Here is a 27,901-nt window from a genome sequence, read left to right as displayed (position 1 = left end):
TTAGAGTCATGAACGCAGAGCCACTTTTTAATGTTCTTTTTTGCGACCCAGTTATCTGCAACTTTGGTACAGTGCAGACTTGTTTCTTTTTATAACTGATTTGCCAGATTAAACTTTCACCAGATGTAGACATTTTTAAATCCAGGTTTCTTTTCTCAGATACTTTTTTTCCTTATTTTAACAAACTTGGCCCTATAAGTAGACTATTCTGATGACACAAAACTGGGAAATGTTTACATCTATTTCTGAAGAAAGTCTGAATTACACACTTGAAAATTGGGTGTGCCAAGAATTTTGACCATGACTGTACAGTCTCAGGGCATGAGATAAGAAGAGTTTTGTGTGCCGCTTCAGAATTTTTTTGTTTTTTAGTTTTGTGTGCCACTTCAGATACAGATTTTCCCTCACACGAATAAGCATATTTTCTTCCAGGCAGGAAGCCTCTTATTACTATCCTTCTGATTATTCTTATTTGGTTTAATTTTACTGCATTGTGATATCTAGATAGTCGTTATCATTTCTTCTAACTTTTGTTTAGAGCCAATCAGGTTTCAGCCACAGTCAGACTCCGCTCCCAAGTTGACTGAGTCAGTCAGATATCAGCAGAACTTTTCTCCTTCCTCTTTGACCCTAACGTCAGTTTATCTGAATGCCAGATTGTTTCCTTGCTTACTCTCAGGTTGTCTTTTTTATATGCAGACCCTGAATTTTGACTTGAGGATAGCAGTGCGTGAACGAGTTCAAAAGAACGCGTTCATTGAACACGCTCATTTTTTCGTGAACGTTGAACTGAACGCGACACATTTTTTAATAAAGAACTTTAACGTGAATTAGTTCACATTATGTGTCATGAACGGCAGACATCACTGTAAATGAACGTTGGAATTTGTTTTCCATTGAAAACTGAGTGACATCTGTTTTCTCTTTTGAAACGTAACGAGAGAAAGTTCCTCCCTCCTGTATTCTCGCTGGTGCCGCTTAAATCATGTATCACCAGACAGAAATGGTTTTGACATTGTGTGCGCAATGCATTGCGGGCAACATAGTGTCCGGCTGAGAATAGTTGAATAACATACTGCCTTCCGCGCAACGTTACCCGTGATGAATTGCAGCAGAGCGGGGTAGGCATAGCAACGCCGCGCAGCAGGCAACGACGAGAGCGCGGAGGGCAGGAGGAGCGAGAGAGAGAGAGAGAGAGAGAGAGAGAGAGAGAGAGAGACAGACCAATGACGAAAGTGAGAGAGAGCGCTGCAATTAAAAACAAAATGGCTAGTGGAAGTGATGGCACGGAGACAGACACCGATTCTCCTTATGAACATTTGAAACAATTTTACACTCCTGCAAACCAAGACCCCGACTGCAAAAATCTTACCTTTCTGTGTAAGATATGTCCACCTGCGCAGCAAAAACAAGTTAGGACATCAACAACGTCCTTCTCGAATTTGAAACGGCACATTGAGTTAAAACATCCATCCAGTGTGAATGCATATATGCACGCCCTCGAGGGTCATAAGGGAGGAAAGGGAAAAAAGACCCCTTGCCAATCCCAAACGCAAATGACACTGCCAAGCAGCCTTCAAGAGGTCCGTGGTGGTCTCACAGGAGCAGGTAGATAAACTGATTATCGACTACATTGTGGAAGATTTACAACCTCTAAGCCAAGTTGAGAAACCCTCGTTCATCAAATGTCTACAATGAGCAGTTTCAAAGGACGTATAGTGATTTCTAGCTCGTAGTGTGGAAAAAAGTATTTATTTGAATATCTCACGAAAAAAGTAAAATGAACTGAACTTTGAACTAGTTCAGAATTAAAATTGTGAACTTTGAACGTGAACTGTTCACTTTGAGCATATATGAACTGAACTTGAACTACTTCAGAAAAGCTGTGAACTGGCACAACACTGCTGATATGGTTGCATGGTTCTGTCAGAGACAGTTGTGTTCTGATCAGCAAACTTTCTATCTCCCCAGTTTTGCTTAGCAGTTGCCATATTGTTAAGGAGGAGTGCACCCCCAGGAAGAGGGGAAATGTCTGAAGAAATTTAGAAGGGGCCTGCCAAAGTGTGCGTATCGCTCAACCAATCACGGCTGCTCAGGAATGGTTCGCAAGGCCTAAAGAAGAAGCATTCAAGCCTAAACGGCAGCAAAGGATGACATGGATGCTTCTTCTTAAAGCGGCGAACTGTCCCTTTAAAGCGGCGAACTGTCCCTTGAAAGCGGCGAACTGTCCCTTTAAAGAGGCGAACTGTCCCTTTAAAGCGGCGAACTGTCCCTTTAAAGAGGCGAACTGTCCCTTTAAAGAGGCGAACTGTCCCTTTAAAGCAGCGAACTGTCCCTTTTACAGAGGCAAACTGAACACAGCACAGACGTATCCACAAACTGACATTTGAATGGCATTTCTAGGTTAATGCATGATGACACAGTAACTGCTCAAAATTTTGGGTTTTTTATGATTTTTCCAGGTCATCCCCCTCTTTATTCCTAGGGGGGCTTTGGGGGGCTGTTTTTTGCTTATTACGTCGCCATGGTAACTCCAATCTTCAATAAAAGTAATAGCCCGCGAAAACTCATCGAGCCGGTCGTTTTGATATATATATTGTTGGGATGTGCGGGCCTATTAATGTGGACGGAAGAATAAATCTATAAATCTATAAAGAGACACGTTTTCAATGTTAAATCCTGTAGACTTTTGCCAACGGAATAGTAATAGGTGCCTTGCCATGTATTTGCATGGAGGCCAACCTATCATATCGGAGAGAGACATGCTTTGTGCCTCTGATTCGATTCATTCACCGCCATATATCCAAGGATAATTACTTTTGCCCTCCTGTGCAATGCTATGGCAGGCCCCGATAATAATAAGAAAAGAAAAAAAAGCAGCAATAAGTTTATTACAAATGTCATTTTTGTCTTGTGCTTTGTTCTGTTTCCCAAAAGGTTTCTGGGATATTTTGTCTCCACCTTGGACACCTGTGTGGGGCGAGAGCTGCTTCTCTGAGTGTGTATGAGTCAGCTGCTCGGGGAATAACATCAACATGTGATGACAGGACACCCAGGACTAATTAGAGACGTCTTCCAAAAGCTGCAGTGCTGATGTCAATGACACTGCAGCTGCAAGGTTCTTCTGTGTCCACACACACACACACACACACACACACACACACACACACACACACACACACACACACACACAGGTTGAATCCAGCGTATTTTACACACCTGGACAGGCTGGAGTAGTGGGTGTGAAGTATGTGGGTGAGAGGGAAGATGCTGAGGTGTCAGTCATGTGCTTCAGTTGAGGGATATTACGTGCTGACTCAGGCAAACAAAGAATCAACAGTAGTTATTAGCCTAGCTGGGGCTTCCCCGATTGCTAGGTACTTGGATATGTGGACAAAAATACACCTGTGAACTATATGTAGTTAACAGCATTCTTCACTTGTCAACAATAAGAAAAAAGAAGCTTTCTACCTAGACTGAGATTAAGCGTTTTCTAAAAGTAGGCCAAAGATATCAAACAATGTGGAATTTTCAGGATAGAATTGCATGGTGGTGTTGTGGTTAGCATTGTTGCCTCTCAGCAAGAGGGTTCCAGGTTAAAATCCAAGCTGGAGCCTTTCTTTTTGGCATTTGTTCTCCATCTGTTTACAGGTAACCTACTCCGGCTTTCTCACACCACCCAAAAACATGCCTCTCAGTGCTAAATGGCATACATGCTAAGTAACACGTTCCTTATAAAATTGTCACATAAAGATGCAGATTGTTGCTTTTAGCACAACTAACATGTTACCTCAGAACTAGCGAAAAAGAGTTTGGTTTAGTTTAATGTTCAATTAAGAGGATGTGTCATGGAATGTAGTAAAGTGGCTGAGGCCGAAGTATGTGCTATGTAGTCTGTCCAAGTAAGACTGTGACGGATATTTCTGAAGGAAGAGGGAAAAGGCTTTTAGCTTAACCTGACAAGAAAAAAAAAAGAAACATCTTGTCTCAAAAACTTAAAAAACACACATTAAACACTTCAATTTAAATTTGTGTCTTTTACTGACAAAGTACAGCAAGTAAAGTAGGCCTAGATAGGTGTCATAAGGTCTACTTTCTTTTCTTTTATTTCAAACAATCAAGGCTACAATACATTGTTTGCCCCTCAATATGCTAAGCTAATAACCTTCTAGCTTCAGCTCCCTGTTCAGCACAAATGTGTGAGTGCTATTGATCTTTTCCTCTTAATCTTGGCAAGAAAGTGAATTTGCAAAGTATGTTGAGGGCAAAGCTTAATATTTTCAAAGAAATACAGTCTACATTGCATACTGCAGTGGACTGTTTTTGCACTTGTGCCGAAACGAGAGGAACATTATTCTATTTTATTTTATCGTAATGAGTGCCATGTCTGTAACATACTATGTTCTGTCTTTCATTTCTCCACAGATAGTATTTTCCTTTAAGCTTCCCAGTTTCTGCCCATCTTCCTCTTCCCACCCACAGAAACCCAGACTCTTGGAACAGCACATGATATGACCGCCAAGTCTCTGTAGACTGACTTCCTCCAAAAACACAGTAATCTTGTTTGTATTGCCAATTTGGGGGTTAACAACATCATTCTGGTGTTTAACCAAAGGCCCTTTATCATTCCTTGGCCAACCTTAACATCCCCATTGAGACCTAATGATGACATCGTTAACAAGCACCAACTGCTGGTGGCCGATAGTCCCTGAGATCATGTACAGTAACTGATGAGGGCAGATCCTGACGTTGGGCGTGAGAGTGAGACAAGAGGAATGGAGACAGAGAGACCAAGATGGAGGGTTGCAAAGGCAATAAGAGAAGATAAGAGCTTCATGCTAATATTTAGCAGGTCTGTTTAAAATGTGGATACGTGGAGATGAAAATATAAGTATTTTTGCAAATATTTAAACATAGGTCCAAGAACAGGATGTCTGAAATGTTTTATCTTAAGACAGCACAAACCTGTGTACATAAAAAAAAAGTTTGGGCCATTGACTTACTGACAGTAAACTGTGCCCTTGTTTTAGTTCGGGTTGCGTGTATCCAGTGCTGGATTTGATATCTTCCGAGTCTAAATACTACAGGACTGTACATTCTTTAGGCAAAAATGAATGTAAAGCAGCATCCAAACAGCACCAGCCTCTACATAACACACAAAGCTGGCGGAGAATCCGTGAACAGCTGGGTTTCATTTGTGCACATCACATCAACCACACAGAAAAGCTGTAGGTTTACTTGCTGCCATGATAATGGCTTTTGTAATGATCTTTCATCACTAGCAAAACTGTAACATGGGATTTTAATGTGCTATGTCAGTGGACATGCTCCTTTGATAATATGTTTAACATACTGACATGCTATGTTAAGCTAGGAGCTTATTTCCTCATTCCTTCCTCTTTTTCACCAGATGGGCATGATGACAATAGGCCTTTCTTTTTTCTTTTTTTTTTTAAATGTTACCCTAATGGGTTTTTTGCATAGTGAACAGTTCACAAGTTGTTTAAAAAGTTCTTACCTCTGAAAAGAAAGTTTTTTTTTAAACATTCTCTGTAGTGTGTGAACATATGGCAGCTCGTTCTGACTTTCTCCTCGGTACATGATGGAACTTGGCGTTTATCTAAAAACATGTTTCCCACTCAAACGTGCTCAGGTGTGTGTCTCTGTGTGTGTGGTGAGTGTGCTAACTGATCTAATCTCGCAGCTCCTGGCTGACACTCGTGTCATCTTGCTTTCAGAGCTCCTTAAGACGAAGTGAGGTAAATGATGCGCGGGCTGATTTGGGGATTGTGAATGTTTAGAGTTTGAGAGAAAGTTACTGCCACTTTCTTGCAGCTGAGCTCCCTTCCCTTGTGGGCTGTGTTTTCCTGCAACATGACAGACTACAATACCTGTTGCACAGGCTTCAGCCGAGGGTGGGAAGCAGTTAAAAGGGGCAGCAGAGTAATAGAGAGCACATGGTGTCAATACTTTTTTTATTTACTGCCTCCAATTATCTCCTTCCTGTAATAGACATGCTCAGGCACACGTCTCCTGCTGCTGAGCTTGACTTCTACATGGTCCTTTACTACCCCCAACAGGTCGAGTTATGAACTGCAGCGTTGTTTGACAGCCAGGTAATAAAGATTAAGAGAGCAGATGCCCAGCAGGTACGGTGGAAACTAACTGTTGGTATACTTAAAGTTTGAAACTTTAACTTTCAAGCCCAAACTCAACCCAGACCCAATCAGAATGTAAGTAACTACATTAGTTTCAGAGTTACATTTATTCACCAAGTGACACTTAGAATAATAGATTTTATTTAGTGTTTTTCATTAGATTTAGGAGTCGAACTCCTCACACAGAAAATGTTCACAGGGTTGGAGAAGGCTGAGAAACAATACCCTCAACAGACGTCTGGTTAGCGTTTCTCCTGTGGCACATACCAGTGGAGGTCTATCATACACAGCAGACAGTCACGTGCAACTGGAGAACACCGTGTTTATGTGCCTGTTAAAATTAGATCGGGGCCAATTCTGATATTGAGCCTTCTGAAACGCTGATAAAAGTCTGGAGAATTTTGCATTTAAAGAAACATGTGATAACTACAGATGTGCATTGCTTAGCCTAAGTTTTCTTTCTTATTGGTCTGTTTCTCCTTTAGTTTTTAGCTGGTTTTACTTAATGGAATATGCATTTATTTTTATTCCAGTCTTAGGCTGATCTCTTAAACTGAATTACACAAATTTATGAGTTTATTTTTATTTATATATTTTACAGTGTGGGTTAGCTGTCAATGTTGTATCCAGTGTAGTCCATAGATGAAAGGTATCTTTAATTTGATCTTATCTCATTTTTATTCATGTTTATGGTCTGATAGTAGTCTAAAGCCTTATTTCTTATTTTTCTTCTATTTATCTTTTCTTTTTAAATGTCTGACTTATTGATAAAACAGGAGTTTATATGTGCAATTCCAAGTTTATGAGGGTTTGGGCTTATTGTTATGGTCACCTCTGGCCCCCCCTTAGCTCAGCCCCTGACAGTCACAGCAGCCTGATTACCTCTGATGAGGTAACGGATTTAAGAAGGAAACAATCAAAATAACCATCTTCTTTTCAGGCAAAGTAATCTACTAATCACTAGAAACAGAAAGGAAACACAGATTACACGCCTTGGGAGCCTGAAATGCTCATCCTGTACTGCATTTCAGGAATCACTGCCAACATACAATATTTTCCAATAAGTATTGAGTGTCACTGCATTCCATTCTCAGTCCTTGTTTTTGTGTGTAAAGTGGTCCCTTACACAGTGGGCGTCTACCTGCACAAGTGCTGACATAAAGATTTATTTATGATAAGAGGAGAAAAGGCAATCATGAGCACTTCTGGGATGGAAAAGGCATCATCTCTCCTCTCCTCTGTTAGGCCGGCTGCCAGCTGGAAGCACGAACAGATTACAAACTCAAGGCCCATAACACTCATTATATACATCAGCTCTCTGCCTAACTCATCCAGACGACAGGAGACAGACAAATGGGTAAAAACTTATTGGCGCCTGGGGGGGATACTTTATATTAGCTATCATCTACCAGCACCAGTACATATTTTTAGCTATTTGAATGTTTTTTTCTTTTTCTTTTTCTTTCTATGAGAATATGAAAGCCAAACGACCAAATGGTATCATCTTGCATTGCTTAAAAATGTGGTTGTTGGTGCTTTTCATCAACACTTCACAGTGCCCGGCCATGTTTTTCAAATCAATACACTCCTTTCACAATATTATGGCAACAAGAACACTCTGACTAATGTAAAATCAATCTTACCTGTGATGGATTACCGTTGCAATCAAGATTCAAAAAGTCTGCAACTGAAACTAATGTGCAACTCGGGCTTGACTCGCTGTTAGTGCAAACGGTTTACATGGGAATAAATGTTTACGATACATTCACACTTCATATGATGAAGTGACGCAGCACTAACAAGAGAAACCACACTACATGGAGGCATAAACAGTCGTCACGACTCATTAGGATACAGCACTGCAGGCGGAATATCTGACTGTGTCTGCGCTGATGCGTAAGTATTTATTCATATGTAGAAAACATAGAGTGTCTGTTTGTGTCTGTGGCGGTTGCTGCGGGTCATTGGTATCAGATGTTTTATTTGTATCGGTTGTTGGAGTGAAGCCAAATGAAACCGCGTGCTTTCAACACAAAGGTTATCATATTCGCTCAAAAGATTATCCTGGTGGGGAAGGCGGGTTTACATGAAGGACAGAAAAGCTTTTCAGAAGACTGTCGGAGATCTGAAAAAGGAAAAAAAAGAGTGCAATCTCTTTGATTTCTCAGGTTTTATGCATCAGGACAAAAAAAAATTAAACTGATCCTTACCAAGTCCTAAAATAAGGTGAATACAACCTTAGATGAATATAAGTGCATGGCATATTACGCATTCATTATGTCATTATTTGTTTGACAAATACTAAACCAAAATGCAAATAACCTGGGTTAAGAAATAAGTAAACCATAGGAATTAAGAGGGTAAGAAGCAGCTAGATGCTGCTAATCAAATACACTTGATTAACTGATCATCAGCAGGTGCAAGCACCTCTGTAAAAGCAGAAGTTTTTTCAGTTTATTTGTCCGGAGCATTCAGACGACAAGGAAGAAGGACATCAGGAATGATCTTGGAGAAGAAACTGTTGCTGCACATCAGTCTGGGAATGGTTAGGAGGCCATTTTCAAACTATTTGGGGTTCATCAGTCTACAGTGAGAGAGATTATAATGTTCAATGTTAAAGTCCATGACAGTACAGTTAAAAAAAGAGTGAACAAGTTTGGTTTGTTTTGTCAAGAGAAAACCTCTTCTCTCCAGTAAGAACATGGCATCAAGATTACGTTTTCTAAGTTCTATCTTAACAAACTCCAAGACTTCTGGAACAATGTCCTTTGGATAGACGAGACCAAAGTGGAGATAGTGGGTCATAGTGCACAAACATCAGCACAAACAACCCATACCAACTGTCAAGCACGGTGGTGGAAGGCTGATGATTTGGACTTAAGTATTGTTGAATAAAAAATGTCACAGTGTCATTAAGCCATGTGATGTGTTATTGTTCATCTGAAGTCAGATAATTGAAATCTCATCCCGACACGTTCACCTTTAGAATTTAAGGACGGGGCATTTTCTTTTTCACAACTATGTAGTATGTGCATGCACATGCCATACACCGTAACTGTTAATGAACCAGTGATAATTAAGTATGCTGCCACTTGGCTCATAATTTGATTTATGTGCTATCTTGCTCTCATGTGACTGAATCTTTCTGAATCTGTAGCAATTGACTGCCTGCTGCGGCTAAAACTGCTAACACAAACTTCTTTCTCTGTTTATCCCAAACAAAAGCAATGGCTGTTTCTTCTTCTGCCATTAAAATCAAAATGAAGATTTCAGGCAGTCATGACCGCCAACATTAAAGCCTCATAGGCTTATTAATCATTTATGCCTTCTCCAAGGACATGTCATACCTGACACTCCCTTCAAAATGTATACCAAACTGCAACTTTTCTTCTTTGAGTCAAACCCAAGTCTTCTGTGTCTTTCCAATGTTTTACATTGATAGAATTGTCAGATTCTTGCTCTAGAAAGCTTTTTTTCCCTTTTTTTTTTGTACCCCATATTTTCTATCATCTGGAAACATAATCATTTCAGTTGTAATGATAGGGAATTAAAAAAGACATTTGTGTTGCTAACTACACACATAAGGCTGATACTGCACTGCCATTTAACTGTGTTTTTTGCCATCAAATTCGACGTAAATTGCTCAGGATGACAGCAACCAGAAAAGTTCCCTGACTGCCGAAATTTTCTCTTCCCGCAGTTGGAACAAAGCAGCAACAATGCTCAAATCGTGTGCCAGATAAAACTGCGGAGGAAAGTCGGAGCAGATGCCTGACGGGTGACATTTTAAACCAAACTGTTAGGGAATCTCAAGACAACAGATGCCAGAAAAGAAAGAGAGACTGAGAGGAAGATTTGTTTTAACAGTCTTGAGTCAAAGCAGGCCTGAGTGTGATGCAATCTTACGTAAGATGGGCTGTTATCATTGGGTATGTCCTGCAGTCACCGTGGGCCACTGTGGAGGCACATAATGGAGCTCCAAGCTCAAGTAATCATGTCACAGTCATCACAAACTGACTGAAGTAATACAGGTGCAAAAGATAAACGTTTGTCAAATAAAGTGCATAAAAAAGGAAACCCATAAAGGGACATATTAAGTAATCAAAGCTATAAATTATTGAACCTTCTTATCTTTGTCAAAGCTTTTTACAACTTTCTCATCAGGTACACAAAAAATGAACAATACAAAATGCACAAAAATACACAAAAGACAAGAAATGTATCTCATGCTGAGTATGTGTTTCCTTTGGTTTCCCTTGTTTGAGAAAACTAAAAAAGGTCATATGTGACAGAGGGTAAAGAAGAGATATATAGTCCTTCAGGGCCCAGGGGCCTCCCCAGGCACCATAACCCCTCAGAGAGCTCTTACAACTGTGCCTGTATTTATCAAACATCTGTAAAAACCTGTAAAAACTTAATAGTTTGGCCACTAGGAGTCTGCAGGAACAGTTTGTGAACATAACACCAGCACATCTCTTTGAACTGGATATGGGAAACATGCTAGCAGCTAGCAGCTACAGTAGCCTACGAGAAAGCATTAGCATTCATTTAAAGCTGTGTTTTAATTACCTAGTGACTTTAAATTCAGTGATTATTGTCTTTTAGCTCCTGTTTGTGTTCTAGGGAGAAATTTCTGTCTTGGTCTTAGCTGTCCTCCATTCTTCTATGTTTACCAGCTAACCGCTAAAGTCTGTCTACCATTTGATGAGCAATGAGCTGAAACAATAGATCCCTGTAGCTACAAATTTCAGGTTTTCAGATTGACTCAGATTATTATATATACTGCATTTATAAAAATACTAATTATAGATGGCTTATTGTCCACTATTATAGACTATAAGCTACTGCTCATATTAGTATCAGCAATAATGTACGAAACTGTATGGAGGTGTGAGTTAACTTAGAACCCACTGCATCTCCTAGAGCTCAGTGACCTAATGACATTAACCATTTCCAACCATATACTTGATGTTCATGCCAGCCAAAATGACCTATGATAACTTTAGGAGGCCTACAGTCAACTCCGATTGAAATTGAATTATTAACTTCACAGTTTCAGCAGTTCGGTCTTTCATATTCTACTTCAAATTGGGCTAACATGAAAACTGTTGTCCAGTGGGATATCTGGTCAATAATTGCGTCATTAGTTATCGTGAGATTTGACAGTTTTGAGCTAAACTATGAAAAAATCTCTGTTAGGTTTTTTTTTTTTTTTTTTAATTAATTTTAGCTCAGTGACAAAAAAAAAGTTAGTATTTTCTTGCTAACCTCCTACAGAGCTCAATTTGATCCTTCATACAACATACTGTCTGTCTGACACCTTATAAAGCGTGCAAAATTGGGTGAAAATTGGGAAGCAATTTGGAATTTGAGAAAGTAAAGTTTTTGTCTTGACACTTTTTTTTATTCTAAACAAATCTAAAATAAGCAGCGAGCAGACCCTGTGTGCTTCCAGCCAAGCCCAGAAGTGAAAGCCAAAGAGAGAAAGAGTATCTCATTGGGGCAAATTCTGGCAGTTTAAACTTTTGGGCATAAGTCAGATGTTTGTTGTTTTAATGGGAATAATTCCTCCTCCAGATCTTAACATATACACTATTGCCCCCTTTTCTGAAATTACAGTAAGAAAAATAACATTAGCTGAGTATATCTGACAGATATTTTTTGTTTTTGTAACCATTTTTTTTAGCACCTTTATTGTAAATGTTTGGTTTGGTTTGCTGGTAGTTCCTGCCAGTCTTCCGCTGCTAGCTGCTAGTTTGTTGTTGTCAGTTTTGCAATTGCTGATTTCAAAGGTCTTCAGTGGCATTAAGATCAAGACTGGCACTGATCATTTGAAAACAGGTCCCTGTTTTCCTGTTTTCCTGCTTTTGGATATGTACATGATTCATGTCTTGCCGAAAGACCCAAGATCTCTTCCTTAACCCATAAGAACCCACCATGACACAGGTGTCACACGCCCTTTAAATGTTCTGAAAAATTCCATGAAAAACTTTATCCTTGATTTCAATTCATGAATTGTCAGAGTGACCCATACTTAACATCCTGGTGGGTCATGTGACAGGTCATGTGATTTAGTCTTCCCATAATAACATTTCCAAGATGTCTATGCGCCAGGTTACCACTACGGGCAGAGCTAGCTAAATTTAAATCGCTTGTTTTTGGTTGCTAAAGGAAAGATTCAAACCATTTAACACCCATTGACACATCTTTGACACGAGGGAGTGTTATTTTGAGAAAAATGTCAGAAATGTGTTCAATATAGTCTGTTTATGTCCCCCATAATTTTCCTTGTTGGAGAAATTATCCAGGTTCTTAACGCCCAATGTGACATATATATTACAGATCTCTGACAGTGGGGGGGTGATATTTTGACAAAAAATTCAGAAATGTGTTCTATGTGGTCTATTTAGTCTGTGTTATGACCCCCTTAATTTTCATTTAAGTAGAAATGGGTCCGGGGTTCTTATGGGTTAAGCCTAGTTTTCAGGCACTGGGGAGAAGATTTTGCCCTAAAATGCCTTGTTAATCATCATCAAGCCTTTGAAATATTCAGTTTTTCCTATTCTGGAGGCAGCAGAACAGCCCCACAGCATGATAAAACCCCCATCATGCTTTATTGTAGGTAAGGTGCCTTTAAACAAACTTATGTTCTGTATTCCAAAGAACTCTAATTTGATTTCCTCTATCCATCGCACATTATCCCATAGAGATTGTATCTCATGGTCTAAATGCGTTGAGCCTTACTTTGTTTAGTGAAATCACCACAATCTTCACAGACTTCTCTAAGTTTCCTCCGAGTACCATGCGCAGTCAGCATCTTCACAGTTTTATTCTTTCTGAAGCTCTCAATCGGACCCATTTTTATGCTGAAAAACCTTCATTTATTGGTTAACTCGGATAATGTGGACAGCAGAGTATTATTTATTAATCTGTTCTTTTGTAAGCACTTATCTAAATTAATCCACTTCAATTTATCTTAAATTTGTCCTGTGAAATTTCTTTGTCTTGATTTCTTTTATATACAAGACCTTTGTTGTTGAATGTCTTTTGGCATTTTTTCATGATATCTTTACTATTTAAACCTTGCTCACATACTTTTAAATCTGAGGCTATTTTAAATCAGGGCCAGTTGTTCTGACCAAGACTGCAGCTAAAAGAGTATTCATTGTAGATTCAGTTTTACGAGTCATTTGTCTGTCCTTAATATGAAAATATTGATTTGTGCAGCTCAAAGGTCAGCACCATTATGTAGATGTGAGCCTGTCCAAATGTTAATGTTTCTTAAATGATGTGTTTCAAGCAAAGGCAGCACACCCATTATTGACTTGCGTGTCGTTGCCTGCTCGGGATGCAAAACCGTTTGGACCCAGATCGTGAAAACCCCACTGATCTGGCAGGGCTGCTCCAAAGTCAAATATTTGCAGGAACACACAGAACTCGTGATGAAAGCTGGTTTTAAGCTGCGTTTGAGGAACAAATAACAGAGGTTGCAACAATTGCATATCACTGGATCAACCTGCACTCAGAGGAACCAACATAAGCAGAGCTTCAAACTATAAATACAGAGGTACAGCCATAAACTCAAGTGAAGTAGACGTTAGAATAACAAGACTGCTGTCCTGCTACATGACGTCCACACCGTAGGGCCCCAGACTCCTCTGTTTTTCTTGGAACAACTACAGTGACCCGCTGATGACCCCAGCGATCCCTATGGTTAGTGATTTGTGTGTGTTCACTGATTTTTGATGTACCACCTGAATAACTGCTGCGAATCTTTGCAATAAAATGCAGTACGGCTAAACGGCTCAAGGACTCTGCTGTATTGATGCCTGCTGAGTTTCCTTTTGAAGGTTTTGTGCTCAGTTTGCAAGTAGGAAACCACATTTTCCACATTTTTATCGCATATGTTCTCATCCCTCTCCTTTGGCTCACGTCTTCTTTTTGTCTTGCAACATTTTGTTTCATTCGGAAGTGTCGGACACCTTCCTCCTACGCTTCAGAGAGTCATCTTAACAGCTCAGGTGTTATTGTGAGCGTCAGGGTTTTCTCAGTACGACGCAAAAGTCTTAAGCTAACCCTCATTTCTTTACTTATTGCCAACATGAAATTGCAGCAATTTATTGAAGCGTACACAAACATAACAAGCTATAATGATCCCACACTGCTTCAGTAATGTTGAGGTCCGGGCTCTGGGGAGGATTCATCACTCCATAAGACCTGTTGCCACTGATTTTCAGTCCACTTCTTGTGTCATTTGGCACAGCTCAGCCTTTCCTCCCCGTTTCCCTTCCTTAAGAATGGCTTCTTGACAGCCACCCTTCCATGGAGGCCGTTTCTGATGAGGCTTCAGTGAACAGTAGATGGATCAACTGAAGGTTCCAGATGCATCTCTCAGATCCTGTCTCAGGTTTTGCCGTATTTTTTCTAGGGCTGGGCGAGTTAACTCGTTATTATCGCGTTAACACATTAATTATTTAACGCCGATAAATATTTTAACGCAAATTAACGCATGTTTTTTTTATTTATTTAATTTTAAGGGCTTTTGTGCCTTTAATGGATAGGAAAGTTCAGAGAGACAGGAAGCAGGGGGCAGAGAGAGGGGGAACGACACGCAGCACAGGGCTGTCCGATGCGGGACTTGAACCGGGGCCAGCTGCAGCGAGGACTATAGCCTCTTGTACATGGGGCGCCTGCTCAACCCACTACGCCACAAACCACCCCTGTTTTATTATTTTATTTTATTATTGTACAAGTCTGTTGCTCACAGTATTTTATTTTGTAAAAGTCTGTTGCTGCGGAACCGGAAAAGAAAGTAATTGGCGGATCCACCAAACATGGAGAAGGGTACGGAACTTTTACTCGACCATTTTCATTTTAAAGTTCTTCCAGACGGCGGAGTCGACAGAACCAAAGTCATCTGTAAACACTGCCGAGTTGAATTGTCTTCTCACCGTAGTAGTGCCAGTCTAAAATATCACTTAAAGGCAAAACATACAACTGATAGCAGCAAGTCATTCAAGGAAACAGACAGTGGAGCGAGGCTTCTACATAAAAACTACATAAATATCCTGATGTTAAAAGTGTGTTTGCACAACAAATGTTATGGCACTTTCATTTATATGGCAGCACATTTAAAATAAAACTAAATGCTAAAAGCTATACACTACTTTTGAATTGATTTTTGGATTTTGCGTACAAATGCGATTAATTGTGATAAATCAGGGAAATCATGTTGCACGGCCCTAATTTTGTCTTTATTTCATAAGGACATCACTTTCAGATACTGTTCGTCTCCTGTAGATAGTTTTTTAGTCCTCCACTAGTCCAGTTGCTTTTTTAGTTTAGTTTAGTTTAGTTTTAACGAAACACTGCACACCATGCTGAGATATTCCAGTTTATGGCTAAGAGAGCAAAAATACTATTTTATGTCTGCCAAACTGTGTTATCTTTGGCATTTTTCTTTGATGCAACTAAAGAAAGGAGAGTAAATTATGTGTCTTTCTGATACGCTGCTTGTAACAAAGTCTGTGAAGATTCAATTTGAAATTGGTTCTTTGCCGAGTTGTCTGTTATCTGCAGACGGGAAAAAAAAAAAAAAAAAACTGCATTCCTCTGAAAATGGTCAGGTACAACGACTGGACTGAGAATGGGTGAAAAAGCAGCCAAAATCTAAACAAAAACTTTTTGAGAGACCTTCAGAAAGCCTGGAGAACTATTGCTCAAGACCACTTTAAAAGATTGCTAGAAAGTATGGCTGCTTGGAAGCAAAATATAAAGAAATTAGGGCTGGATCAAGACTTTTTCATTAAATGAGCTGAACGCAACTTTTGACATGCAGCCTACACAAGGTATACATATCAAATGGACCCGAGAGATAAAGTATTTAAGATAAAGATAAAGTTTAAAAATGCACTAACTGTTTCTCCGTCTCCGACCAAATATCTGGCATGTTCTGATATTCTGAAGCACTCGGTGAGAGCGGAGTTAGTGAGTCAGGAGCTCCAGCCAATGGCATCTCAGTCAAAGGACATGGAAAAGGAAAATAACAAAGAAACATGTCGGAGAGCGTGACAAAGAAACTACCAGTTCTCCTCAACAACCAGGTGATCACTCGTGCCGTGTGGTATTTAGCGTATGCAAACCAGGACTTTGTGGTCGACACCGTCAGCCAGTATAACACCAAGATCTATGATGGTGGCCGCCCACACCTTTACTGCAGTCCAACAAAATGGAAAGAGCTCAACACTTAACAGCTCCTAAGGACAAGCAAGACGAGCATTTACTTGAACTGTGCTTTTTTTTTTTATTTACAAATTACTGGGATCTCGTCAGACTGTACTGAAGTCAGATAAAAGCCGCGTAGACTGGCAGTCTGTGATGTTGTCTAAATCATCAGAAAACAGCAAATTTTCTGCGATTTCCTTTGGAAAGCATTATCCACATCTATCGTATGGAGCTGAATGTGTCATTAAGCATCAGGAACATCTGTTAAATCGATAAAACAGCGATGGAACTCACATGTCAGACCTCTCAGTCCGTCTCTGCCTGCCGCAGTCGCTCTACCTGCACTTGAGCTTCCCTCAGTCAAGTTTAGTGTTCACATTTGGCTTCAGTTATAGACAGTAATCCAGTGAGAAGGAACTCGGCATATATTCATCGCTCAGGAAAGACTCTCAATGTCTGTCCATCTGTCTTTCTCACCAATATTGATCTTTTTCTCTCCGTGTATTCATTTCAACACCTCTCACTCTGCCCCTTCCATCATTAAAGGAGACACATTTGTTGTAATCCTCCTGAGGAGAAATATGTCTGTCTGTGGGTAATTTCAGAAACATTTATCTGAAAGTTATCAGTTATTTTGTGTGAGTCCTCCGTTTGTGTTATGTAATGTTTGTTACGTGTTTGAACGAAGTGAACATCTGGAATTACCATCGAAGGCTGAGTTGATACAGAAAAACTCGAATGAAAAAGCTTACTTGTACCTCAGAGTAAAAGATCAACTTCAAGAAATATCGCAGGGAGTCTGATTAATCTAGAGCTGGGTACATTTAAAGAAAAAAATCAAATGAAATGCGTGCGTGCGTGGAGGAGAAAATGATAAAATGTCTTCTGAATGAGCAGATAATTGGTTTGTGATCATCTCCAGGATGTAGGTTACCATGTTTACTTGTCAACAGTCAATAAGTGATTTCACGACCAAAACCTCAGCAGATGCCTGGTTAGCCTCAAAAAAGGGGGAAACTGAGGCAGCAGTTTTACCCAAAAAAAAAAAAAAAAAAAAACTCAAAAAGGGCCACCGGAGTTGTGGAGCACAGTTCTAGCCTCTATCAGAAGTGATGGAAAGAGGAAAGTGTGGCGTTTCAGTTGAGGCCTGAACTGTGCTGCAGCCACGTGCCATCTGGTTATTGGTACACAGTTATTGGTCATCGTATTGACTTCGTATCAGAAATAAAACACCTCTTATCATAGTTTCGATGTGCATGTCACAGATGTCAAAAATATATATATTAGGGAATCTGTGGCCACAAGTGTAGGCCTACTGCACTATAGTTAGCAGAAATTCAATGATTCTGAGTGCATATTGACAGAATTATTGCTTGAACAAGGGTTATAAAGCCCCATGACCGCTCTCTGCCTACAGCTGCTAAACTCTCTGTTCTTCATTTTTGGATAATATCAACCCTGGAATTGTCATGGCTGATTAGTTTTGTTGTGTTCTTTGCTCTCGTGTAAAGATTTTTCTTTAGGATTTCCAATGGTTTTGTTTTTTTGATTTAGTGTCAATCTTGCTCTTTGAATTTATATATTGTGTATGCTGGGTGTCCCCGAAAATTGGGTAAAGTTGGGAGGAAAAAGTAAGATTCTAAACTTATTCTTCATGTCATTTAAAAGCATTTCCTCTTAGGTCATTTCGATTGGTGTGCATGTGAAGAAGTTGGAATCTTCCATCAGAATCATTTCAGATAGCAGAAGCAGGAGTCTGTTATCAAAGCTGTTGGATGCACTTTAAAAGTGACCACACCTAGCCTGGCTGACGCGTCCACATCTCGATGAGATGGTGGTCTGGGAACTAGGTGTGCATTTTCTCGAATTTGAGGCGTGGTTTACGAATGCCTAGAGCCGTTTATTGGGCGCCACGAATGTCCGTCAAATGACGTCTGGTTCTTCCCATGCTGCTTTGCGCGCGATTCATAGCCAATTGTATCACTTATACCAGATGACGTAAGTAGAGCGACAGAAATTCGACTAAAAATGCTCTTTTTTAAAAGTAAACTTGCGTTCTGAGCTACTTAAAACACTTTCTAAGGTTGCATCGAACGGTAACGTTGTGTCCGCTGCCATGTTGGATTAACACTCTACAAGCTTCGGTGTCGCGCATAGACGTCGTCATCGTCTTGCTGCACACCCCCCCCCCCCCCCCCTTCTGTGATTGGTTCCCTAACTCAGGCAAAAATAAGGGCGGTGGTTTTCAGGCTGCCTTTGCAGTGTGAATGAAATCGCGCGCAACGCAGGATGGGAATTCCCAGGCTAGACCACACCCCCTTTATCTGGAAAACAATTCACTTAAAGGGGAAGTTCGTTTTTTTTAAACCTGGACCTTATTTCTGGCATAAAATACGTTCATCTACTCCTTTGTAAGATATTTAGATTACTCGAAATCTGCGTATATCCATATAACGGGAGTTAGCATAGACAATACAGCCTCTACATAAGACATTATCTGTCTTTATTTCACCAATACTTTAAGACGAATGAATGTATGAACACATACTATTGCACTGTTAGCTCATAGCTGCCGTGCTGTTGTTATCCGGGGCTATCGGGGGGCTTATGGGAGCTTTCTACACACGCGTCTAGTGGGATGAGTTCATCGACGTAGGCCGTTACAGCACAGCTCATTCACTCCGATAAGGACGTCCATCGTCCTTAAAATCTGAAAAATATCCTGCCAAGTTGCACAAAACTAGCAGAAATAAAACTCTGTGTGAAGTTAGCCGACTGTCACAGAGCACTGAGTGAATGAGCTGTGCTGCAGCGGCGCACGTCGATGACATCATCCCACTAGACGCGTGTGTAGAAAGCTTCTACAAGGCCCCCGATAGCCCCGGATAACAACAACATGGCAGCTCTGAGCTAACAGTGCAATAGTACGCGTTCAGTGATTCATTCGTCTTAAAGTATTGGTGAAATAAAGACAGATTATGCCTTATTTAGAGGCTGTATTGTCTATGCCTTGTTCTCTCACGTTATATGGATATAGTCGGATCTCAAGTAATCTAAATATCTTCCGGAGGACGCAGACTTTCACCAAACTGTTATCGGTGAGTAGATGAACATATTTTATGCCAGGAATAAGGTCCAGGTTTAAACAAACCGAATTTCTCCTTTAGTACACCTTTAAATTTGAAGTGAATTGATTTGCGAGCAGAAACGTCTTGGACTAAACGATGTGAAAGCTGCTCTCTCGCTCAAACAACTGAAGACAAATCCAGATCTTAGAGTGAGCTTGAAAACATTTTCTCAGTGTTTAAATAGGCTCAGTGATCTTCTCATTAGAGTGTTCTGGGCTGCTCAGCAGTCTGAATTGAGATGAATATTCCTACAATGTAATTATCTGTCAAAGGAGAAACCAAATAGCAGTAGCTTTTCCTCAGCCAGGCCTCACACCTCGTCCCAACGCATGTGTATGCATGCATTTCTCAGTGTGTGTGTGTGTGTGTGTTCCTCTAAAGGTCGAGGTCAGCAGCGGCAAAATATTTTCTGTTCATTAATTAAAGCAAATTACAGTCAAAACCAAACTGTTATCAGCTTCTCCTCAAATGCTCATTTTTGGTTGAAACTCAAGCTCCTTTTCTGCATTTGGCTTCATCTGACCCAATATAAATGACGCCAACTATAGCGTTTACACACACGCACACACACACACACAGCGTATCTCCGAGCTCGAACCAATTATTTGTAAATGAGGCCCGTCTGAGATTGTTCATGGAGGCTTTGCAACACAACCACATTCTGCCTTAAAGTGAGAAGGCAGAGACGTAAAGAGCTTTGGCCTGAGCTTTTCTTATTCTTTTTTTTTTTAGTTTTTTTCATTATTATTCTTTGTGTCCAAAGGGGGGAAAACTCAAATAAAAGCAAACATTCTCCCCTTTCATGTCATTATTCAAACAGGTTGAATCCTCCACAGTATGTTTAGAAGATTGGAACTGATGCATGTCAACCACAAAAAAAACAAAAACCTTTCAAACGTACAAGTTTATATGAAATGAAATATTCTCTCATATTGCTACTTTAACTAAAAGAGGGGAGTTCAAAATACAGTAGATTATGAGGATTTTTGGCTTTTGAAACCTGATTTTTCAATTCAAAGACAGTTTAGAGGACAAGAGCCATGCCTGGACCTAGCTGATGGCAGGGAGCGATGAGGATGAAAGACTGCAGAGCATTTGGCTCACAAATGGCCCACTGGTCAAACAGAGTCCCATTAGGAACTCAGCACTACAATGGAGAAAGAAGAGGAGGGTGATGATGAAAAATGGATGTATGTGCTGGATGAATTCCATGTGCCGCTTTCCTCTCAGACAAGAGCAACAGGCCTGGATCAGGTTCCCCGTCTTAAATCCCAACGCTAGACCATCGGCAAGAAAGCAGGAAAACCGACCGCAAATCAGAAGCTAGGGTTTCTTTATCCTCTTCCATCAGGCTTTTATGTATTTTCATACATACAAAGAGTGTCATAATGCTGCAAGATGTAGCTCAAGGATAAGAGGGCAACAGTATTTCAATTCTGTGTATCTCCTGCACATATGGCAGCATTGACAATAAAAGTTGACTTGAATTGACTCAAGGACACTTTAACCGTCAGCAGGCACGACCCCAGACCGTTCCCATGTCTCAACAAACTGTTTATCAGCAAAGCTCAACATTACTCAGTGCTTCATTTGATATCAGTGACACGTGAATACATTTTTAACACAGCAGCTCAACCTGCATAGCTTTCTCTCAATATCTACAGGCATATTTTTATACATATTTTTAAAATGTTAATGGAATCCCGTCTTGAACAAACTTTTCTAGCCTTTATTTTTTTCTAAGGACGGAGTTATGTTTCGTTTTGCGACCGAATCCGCCCGACGTGCTGGCTCATTGACTTGAATGATGGCATCCAGCTCCTGTTTGAGAGCCACTTTGTTTGTTTGTTACATTTTTTGCCAACAACGTGGAAAAACTGCACAATCCAGTGCAGCAGAAACAGCGTTTCCAGTCTGTGGGCATGAATAGAGCTCAGAGACGGAAGGATTGAGTGGACGGTGGAGATTAAGGACAGGAAGAGGCGGGCTTTTAGGTAGACAAGTTCTGTACCATTTAAATATTTGGAATAAATGTCTATTCACTGGATATCAAAGAATGTTTACTGTTGCAAAAAAACACATAATTTTAGAGTGAAAGGAAACCCCTCTGACATTTTGACCTGTCACAGCAGGAAACACAGGTTTGAGTAATCTTTATTGACAGTGTCTCTCAGGCAGTGAGCCGGCATGCATCATCACATACTGTCATAGGACTGGGAGCACAACACTGAGTTCAACTTTTACGGTTTCTTATTTGACAAGTGACAGAAATAGCGGAATTTTATCCCAAGGATTTAGTAAAATGCAGTTTCATTGATGATACAGTATAATTTCAGTTTATGTCTTGTTCGTTTTTTTACACTGACGCCTCAAAGTCAAGATAAAGTCCAAGATGTACAGTATATACGCAAAGAAACTCATGTCATCATTCCTCTGTCACATTGGCTGTAAATTCTAGTCATTTCTGTTTCACTCTGTCCCTCTGTCACGTTGCTAAAATGGACATATTTGACCAACTTCCCACTTTTAAGGTGCAGCAAATGTAGCATCATCGAGTTGAAGCTAGGTGGGGATAACAGGAGGAGGCTGTGGAGTGACCTATGTATCCGCTTGTAATCCGAAAGGCTCACTGACACATTTACAAATATATATGACCCAAAACAAAATGCTAGAGTTGCTTTTTTTTTTTTACTGAGTCTTTCAGTTGAACGCTCTAAAGCACAGAAAAACAGGATTTTTCTGTAATGTGTCCCCTTTAATTTCTATTATAGGTCATATTATCCACTTTATAGACTGGGGAGAGGGTTTATTTTTTGTGGGTTTGGTCAGCTTCTGGGCTGTAGCCTTGAGACTGCTGAGAGCCGCAAATAGAGAACCTTCTTTGTGTGTTTTTCCTCCAGCTAAAGACTCTGATACTCCAGATCTGCAGTAAGGAAAATGGAGAGAAAAAAATTGGAACAGATAGGCAGAGCTCCAGGTTTTCCTCGCACCATTTGGGATCAACGTTTTTCAGCCCAGTGACCAGTTTATGCAAATAAAGAACACCAAAAGAGAGCAGGAGATGTGTGGCTCAGATAGCAGACCTCAGTAATAATGGCCTGGTAGCATGATGCATGAGCCAATTTAAATAACATAAACCCCGACTTCATCTGGAAACTTAGACACACTCATATACACACACACACACACACACACACACACACACTCATACCTACATTTAATATCCGAGCATACACGCACAGAACAGCACATGGTGAAGCACATGTGGCATTAACAAACAAACATTACCCATTGCTCCTCAACGTGCCTGGCTCCCCGGAGCTGCTGGAGCCATAGCTGTAACAACTGGGCTACCTCAATCTATTTGGCCAGTCCACCTTAATCTACATCACTGGAGCAGCAGGAGCCACAGCATGTTGGCACACAATAAGGAGGAACGAGAGAGAGAAGTGCAGAAATTTCCCTTCTGCTAACTGTCCCGTCAACACATCCATTCCTCAGCTTCGCTGTTTAATTTGTAACGTCTCCGCCTGCCCTGATGTGTAGCATGACGGCCATGATGAATACATTATATTGACTAAAAGTGTGAATGTTTACCCACTTTAAAGTGGGATTTGATTGCAATTCACCCGATAATGCAGCTTTATTCCAACCCCGATTCCAAGAAAGCTGGGACGCTGTGTGAAATGCGAATTAAAACAGAGCGCAGTGGGTTGCATGTTAGGGACACGGCTCAAAAAAGTTGGTAAAGGGGCAACGTAAGGCTGAAAAAAGCTATTGGGTTAATTGGTAACATATCAGCAATATAATTGGACCTAAAAAGAGCACTTTAGAGAGGCAGAGTCTCTCAGAAGTAAAGATGGCCAGAGGTTCGGCAATCTGCAAAAGATGGCATCTAAAAGTTGCGAAGAAATTTCAGGAATATTAAGATTAGATTTATTGGTCATGGATACACATGAAATTTGTCCTCTGCTTTTAACCTATCCAGTTTGACATACACGCACAGGGTCACATATTGAGAGACAGATCCCAACCTGGAGCAGTGGGCAGCCATGAAGCACCCACGGAGCATGGGGGGTACGGTGCCTTGCTCAAGGGCACCTCAGCCATGACAAGGAGGTGGACTGACACCCCTCCAGCTATCAGTTCCACCAGTCTTTTTTTTGAGTGGCAAGAGTGGGAATTGAACCGCCAAACTTCTGGTTATTAGATGACCAACTCTAACCACTGAGCCACGGTTGTTCCTCAACTAAAAATTTGGAAGACATTGAAAATTTTCCATCCATTATCTGCAGTGCAGTACACAATATCAAAAGATATCTCTGTGCGCACGGGATCTTTGGGCTCTCAGAAGGTAGTGAATTGAGAGCAGACATGATTCTCTATCATCTGTGAACACAGTTCACTGATATGTACGGGGATGCATTAGTGTCTATGAAACTGGAAACTTTCACATCTGAAAAGGCACCATCAGCATTGATGGTTTTTGGGGAATATATACTCACAATCGCATTCTGCATCTGTTACAGCAGCATGGCTTCATCATAAAGGAATAAGGGTGTTTTTTTAAGTAAGTTATGAGTTCTTTTTGACATTTTCTTGTACTGTTTTAAAGAGAGAAGATGTTGAATATTATTTCAGGAAGCCTTGAAGATTATTATTGTCTCGGCTTTCTTCCTCATTCTTACTGTTACTGCCACCTCAAGCTAAATGTTCAGGATCTTCTGGTAGAAAAATAAACTGCTGACTGTTGATGTGGGGACCTTGAGAGTCTGGCCAGGTTGTAACGACATCTTCACCCCGTCCTTTAGTACTTCTGCTACATTTACAGGCGCCACAGGCATCAAATTATTTACTGTTGTCATCAGTCACTCTGTTTGCTCCTGTAAATATTACATTTGTATTGAAAGGTTATACGTTTGCAAAGAGAGGAAGAAGAGGAACGTTGTAGCATACTGGAGCACCACCTGTACTGTTTGATCCAAAGAAAAACTCTGTGCTTAGCGACACAAATGTAGACCAAATAAAAAACAAAGAGCTCCAGCTCCATCAATTTTAACAATAGTGCACACACACACACACACACACACACATGCAGGCAGAGCTACACGATCAAAAAGGCAGGCAGATGTATTCCTGCAAAACAAATTCTCACACACACCCACACACACACACAAACAGAAAATGCAGGTGGCCGACCATGATAACAAACAGCATAATGAGGAACAGGTGAATATTATAGGACACTTTCTACCACAAATATGGTACAAACTCAGAGCAAGGAAGGAAATGAGAATGCTTTAACGATTAGGAATATCCTCTAAACCGCAATGATTTACCAGATGAAGTAGCGTCTGGCCAACTTAATGACAGAAAGGTGAGGTCGCCACGCCGAGCAGGGAGGAAATGGGATGTAGGAGTAAAAAAAAAAAAGAAAGATTAAAAAAGAACTGCTTGTGCACCTTGAGCCAAGAATAAATGTTTTCCATGTTCTTCCAAATTATGAGTTGAAAGACTGAACTCAGATTTTGGATAAGTAAAACTTGAGAACAGAAGGCTAAAATCTGTGCAGTAGCAATGCTGTCAAAGCATCTCAGAGCTTCACATTTTATGGGGGAAGACTTGCGCCCCTACATGAGAAGGCTGACACCACCGATCTCTCCACGGTTTACATGGGGACACAGCTAGTGATTAGCCTCAATGGCTCTGTGGGTTTTTTATGTGTATTCAAAATGTGAATTTATCATTTATCATTCCAGGGTGTCAAGCTGTTTTTTTTTTAGTAAAGAGGAAAGACCTCCTAAGCTACAGCTGCTCGATAAAAAGAATATGGACTAAAAGTTATTTTCATGGACAGGATCTAGGGGCGTAGTCGGGGAGATGAGGGTGTCTAGTTTGGAAACCTCAGGGTTGGATTTCTGCTCTTTGGTAATGATGTGGATCTTTAGGCTTCTTCAAGCCATGACCTATAACACGCACTGGAGTGGTTTGCAGCTGAGTGTGAAGCAGCAACCAGCTCTTCCAAATCCGAGGCCATGGCTCTCAACTCATAAAGCGCTCCCTCCGGGTTGGCCTCGCTTCAAGAGGAGGAGTTGAAGCATCTCGGGACCCTGTTCACGAGTGATGGGAAATGGGAGCAAGGAGAGCAAGACAGACAGATTGGGGCTTCATCAGCAGTAATGAGGGCACTGCTCTGGTCAGTTGTGGTGAAGAGGGAGGTGAGCCGAAAAGGAAAGCTTTCGATTTATTGGCTCATCTTCGTTCTAACCCCCTGGTCATGAGAGTTGGGTCGTAAATAAAAAAGATGATACATGCAGCTGAAAGCGGATACAGGCGAATACGATGACTTTCCTTCTTGAGGGTGGCTGAGGGATAAGGATAGGATCTTAGGGGTAGGGTGAGGAGCTCAGAGTAAAGCCGCTGCTCTTCTGCATCATAAGGAGTCAGCTGAGGTGGTTTTGACATCAAATTTGGATGCCTCCTGGTCGCCTCCTTTTGGGGGTTGGCGGTATGGATGGATGGATAACTCTAATTAATTCTTGTGCCACACTCATGGTAGAAGAAATCTGCCTGTAGACCAGTTACAGACACTCCATCATTCAACTCTGCCTTTTTTTTTAACCAATTACACACTTGTTAATTTTCATGGCAACACCTGGTATCATACCAGTGCATCAGGTCCTCAAAATCTGACCACAGACAGACATGTAAAAAATTGTATTCAGCTGCCTTTGAGGTGGCTTCTGCTGCAGTGACTTAAACGCACATCCCGGCATTAATATATATTAATATGTAACTTATGTGTCCCAGTATTCTCATCTCTGATGCTACACTGACACCAAATAGAAAATCAACAGCGCTCTCTTTTTCGTGTATCTAGTTGCCTTAATCATAATGTGATAACGCTGCATGTTCACACATATTTGTCCTGGACACACACACAAAGACATGCCAGTTCATCTGTAATAGTAAGATGAGACCGAGCCCTATAGGCTGCCCATCTCACCAGCACGCCCCCTCTTGTTCTCATCAGCTCTACTGCAGCTCAAGAGGATATCCTTTAGTCCTCCTAATGGCTCCAGTGAGTATTATTCAAATTCTTCCGTCTCAGGAACGGTGATGGAGGCTTACAGAAAACGTTGCAGCTTCACTCGTTGCCTTTCGTCTTCTCTGTCTTGCTCTGTTTTTCCTCTGTGTCTCACCCTCCTCGTTTTGTCATTTTGTTTTTTTGGTGTCTTTTTATAAAGCCTCTCATGCTCAGCTTACCTTACCGCAAAATGTCATCAAATTGCATTTTGATGGTTTTATGAAGCAGAGATTTAGGGGAAGGCATTATGTCTCCATTCAGCTTGAAGGAAGCCAAAAGAGGAAAAGGGGTAGGCTACAATTATGCAACTGCCTCTCTTTAGGCCTCATTCTTTCACAACATTCATCCAAAAAGTGGCTACAAATAGCAGCCTTGGAGGAGTTGTAAACAGCCCAGAGGATTAAAAACTCAAACTGTCTTAAAGTTTTACATATAAGGTTGTATTTAGTGCAGAAATACTGAAAAATCCAAAGGCCCAGATCAACTTTTCTAAGGAACTCATATTACACTCCACCCTCTGGGATACACTTAAATAATCTCAAATAAGTGCTTAAAATGATTTGTTTTAATAATAATCTCAAAACTACTTGTATTTGACACCAACACACAGGAGCAACGTACTGCAGTGTGCAAAGTTCAGACAGAAAAGACAAGTGTGCTACTGGTTTTCTTGGATGCGTTTAATCACAGTTATTTTGAAGAGTGATGTAGAACGTTTAAAGCGCTTATTCACCGATGCACTTATGGATGTGCCACTAGAGTAGACAATTAAATGAAGACAAAACTTGAGATCATTCTGTTTGGTAGCAAAGAGAAGAGGGTCAGCGTTGGTAAATATCTTGAGACTTGGGACCTTACAATCACTGACCAAGTTCGTAACCTCGGAGTGTTGATAGACTCAGATCTGACTTTCAGCAGCCACATCAAAGCTGTCACCAAGGCAGCTTTTTACCATCTCAGAAACATCAACAGAATTAAAGGTTTCCTCTCCCAAAAAGACCAGGAGAAACTCATCCATGCATTCATCTCCAGTAGACTTGATTACTGTAATGCTATTTTAACTGGACTTCCCAAAAAGAGCATTAAACATCTGCAGCTCATCCAGAACGCTGCTGCTAGAGTTTTAACCCGGACTAAGAGATCTGTGATATGTTCAGAGAACATAAAGCCAGCTGAGCTCTTAGATCCAAGGACTCAGGTCAGCTGGTCCAGTCCAGAGTCCAGACTAAACATGGAGAAGCAGCATTTAGCTGCTGTGGTGCAAACAAGTGGAACAAACTGCCAGTGGAGATTAAACTTTCACC

This window comes from Odontesthes bonariensis, chromosome 23 (genome assembly GCF_027942865.1).
Source record: "Odontesthes bonariensis isolate fOdoBon6 chromosome 23, fOdoBon6.hap1, whole genome shotgun sequence".
NCBI lineage: Eukaryota > Metazoa > Chordata > Actinopteri > Atheriniformes > Atherinopsidae > Odontesthes > Odontesthes bonariensis.
The sequence above is the reverse complement of the archived record's forward strand: the minus strand, read 5'-3'. Positions refer to the sequence as shown.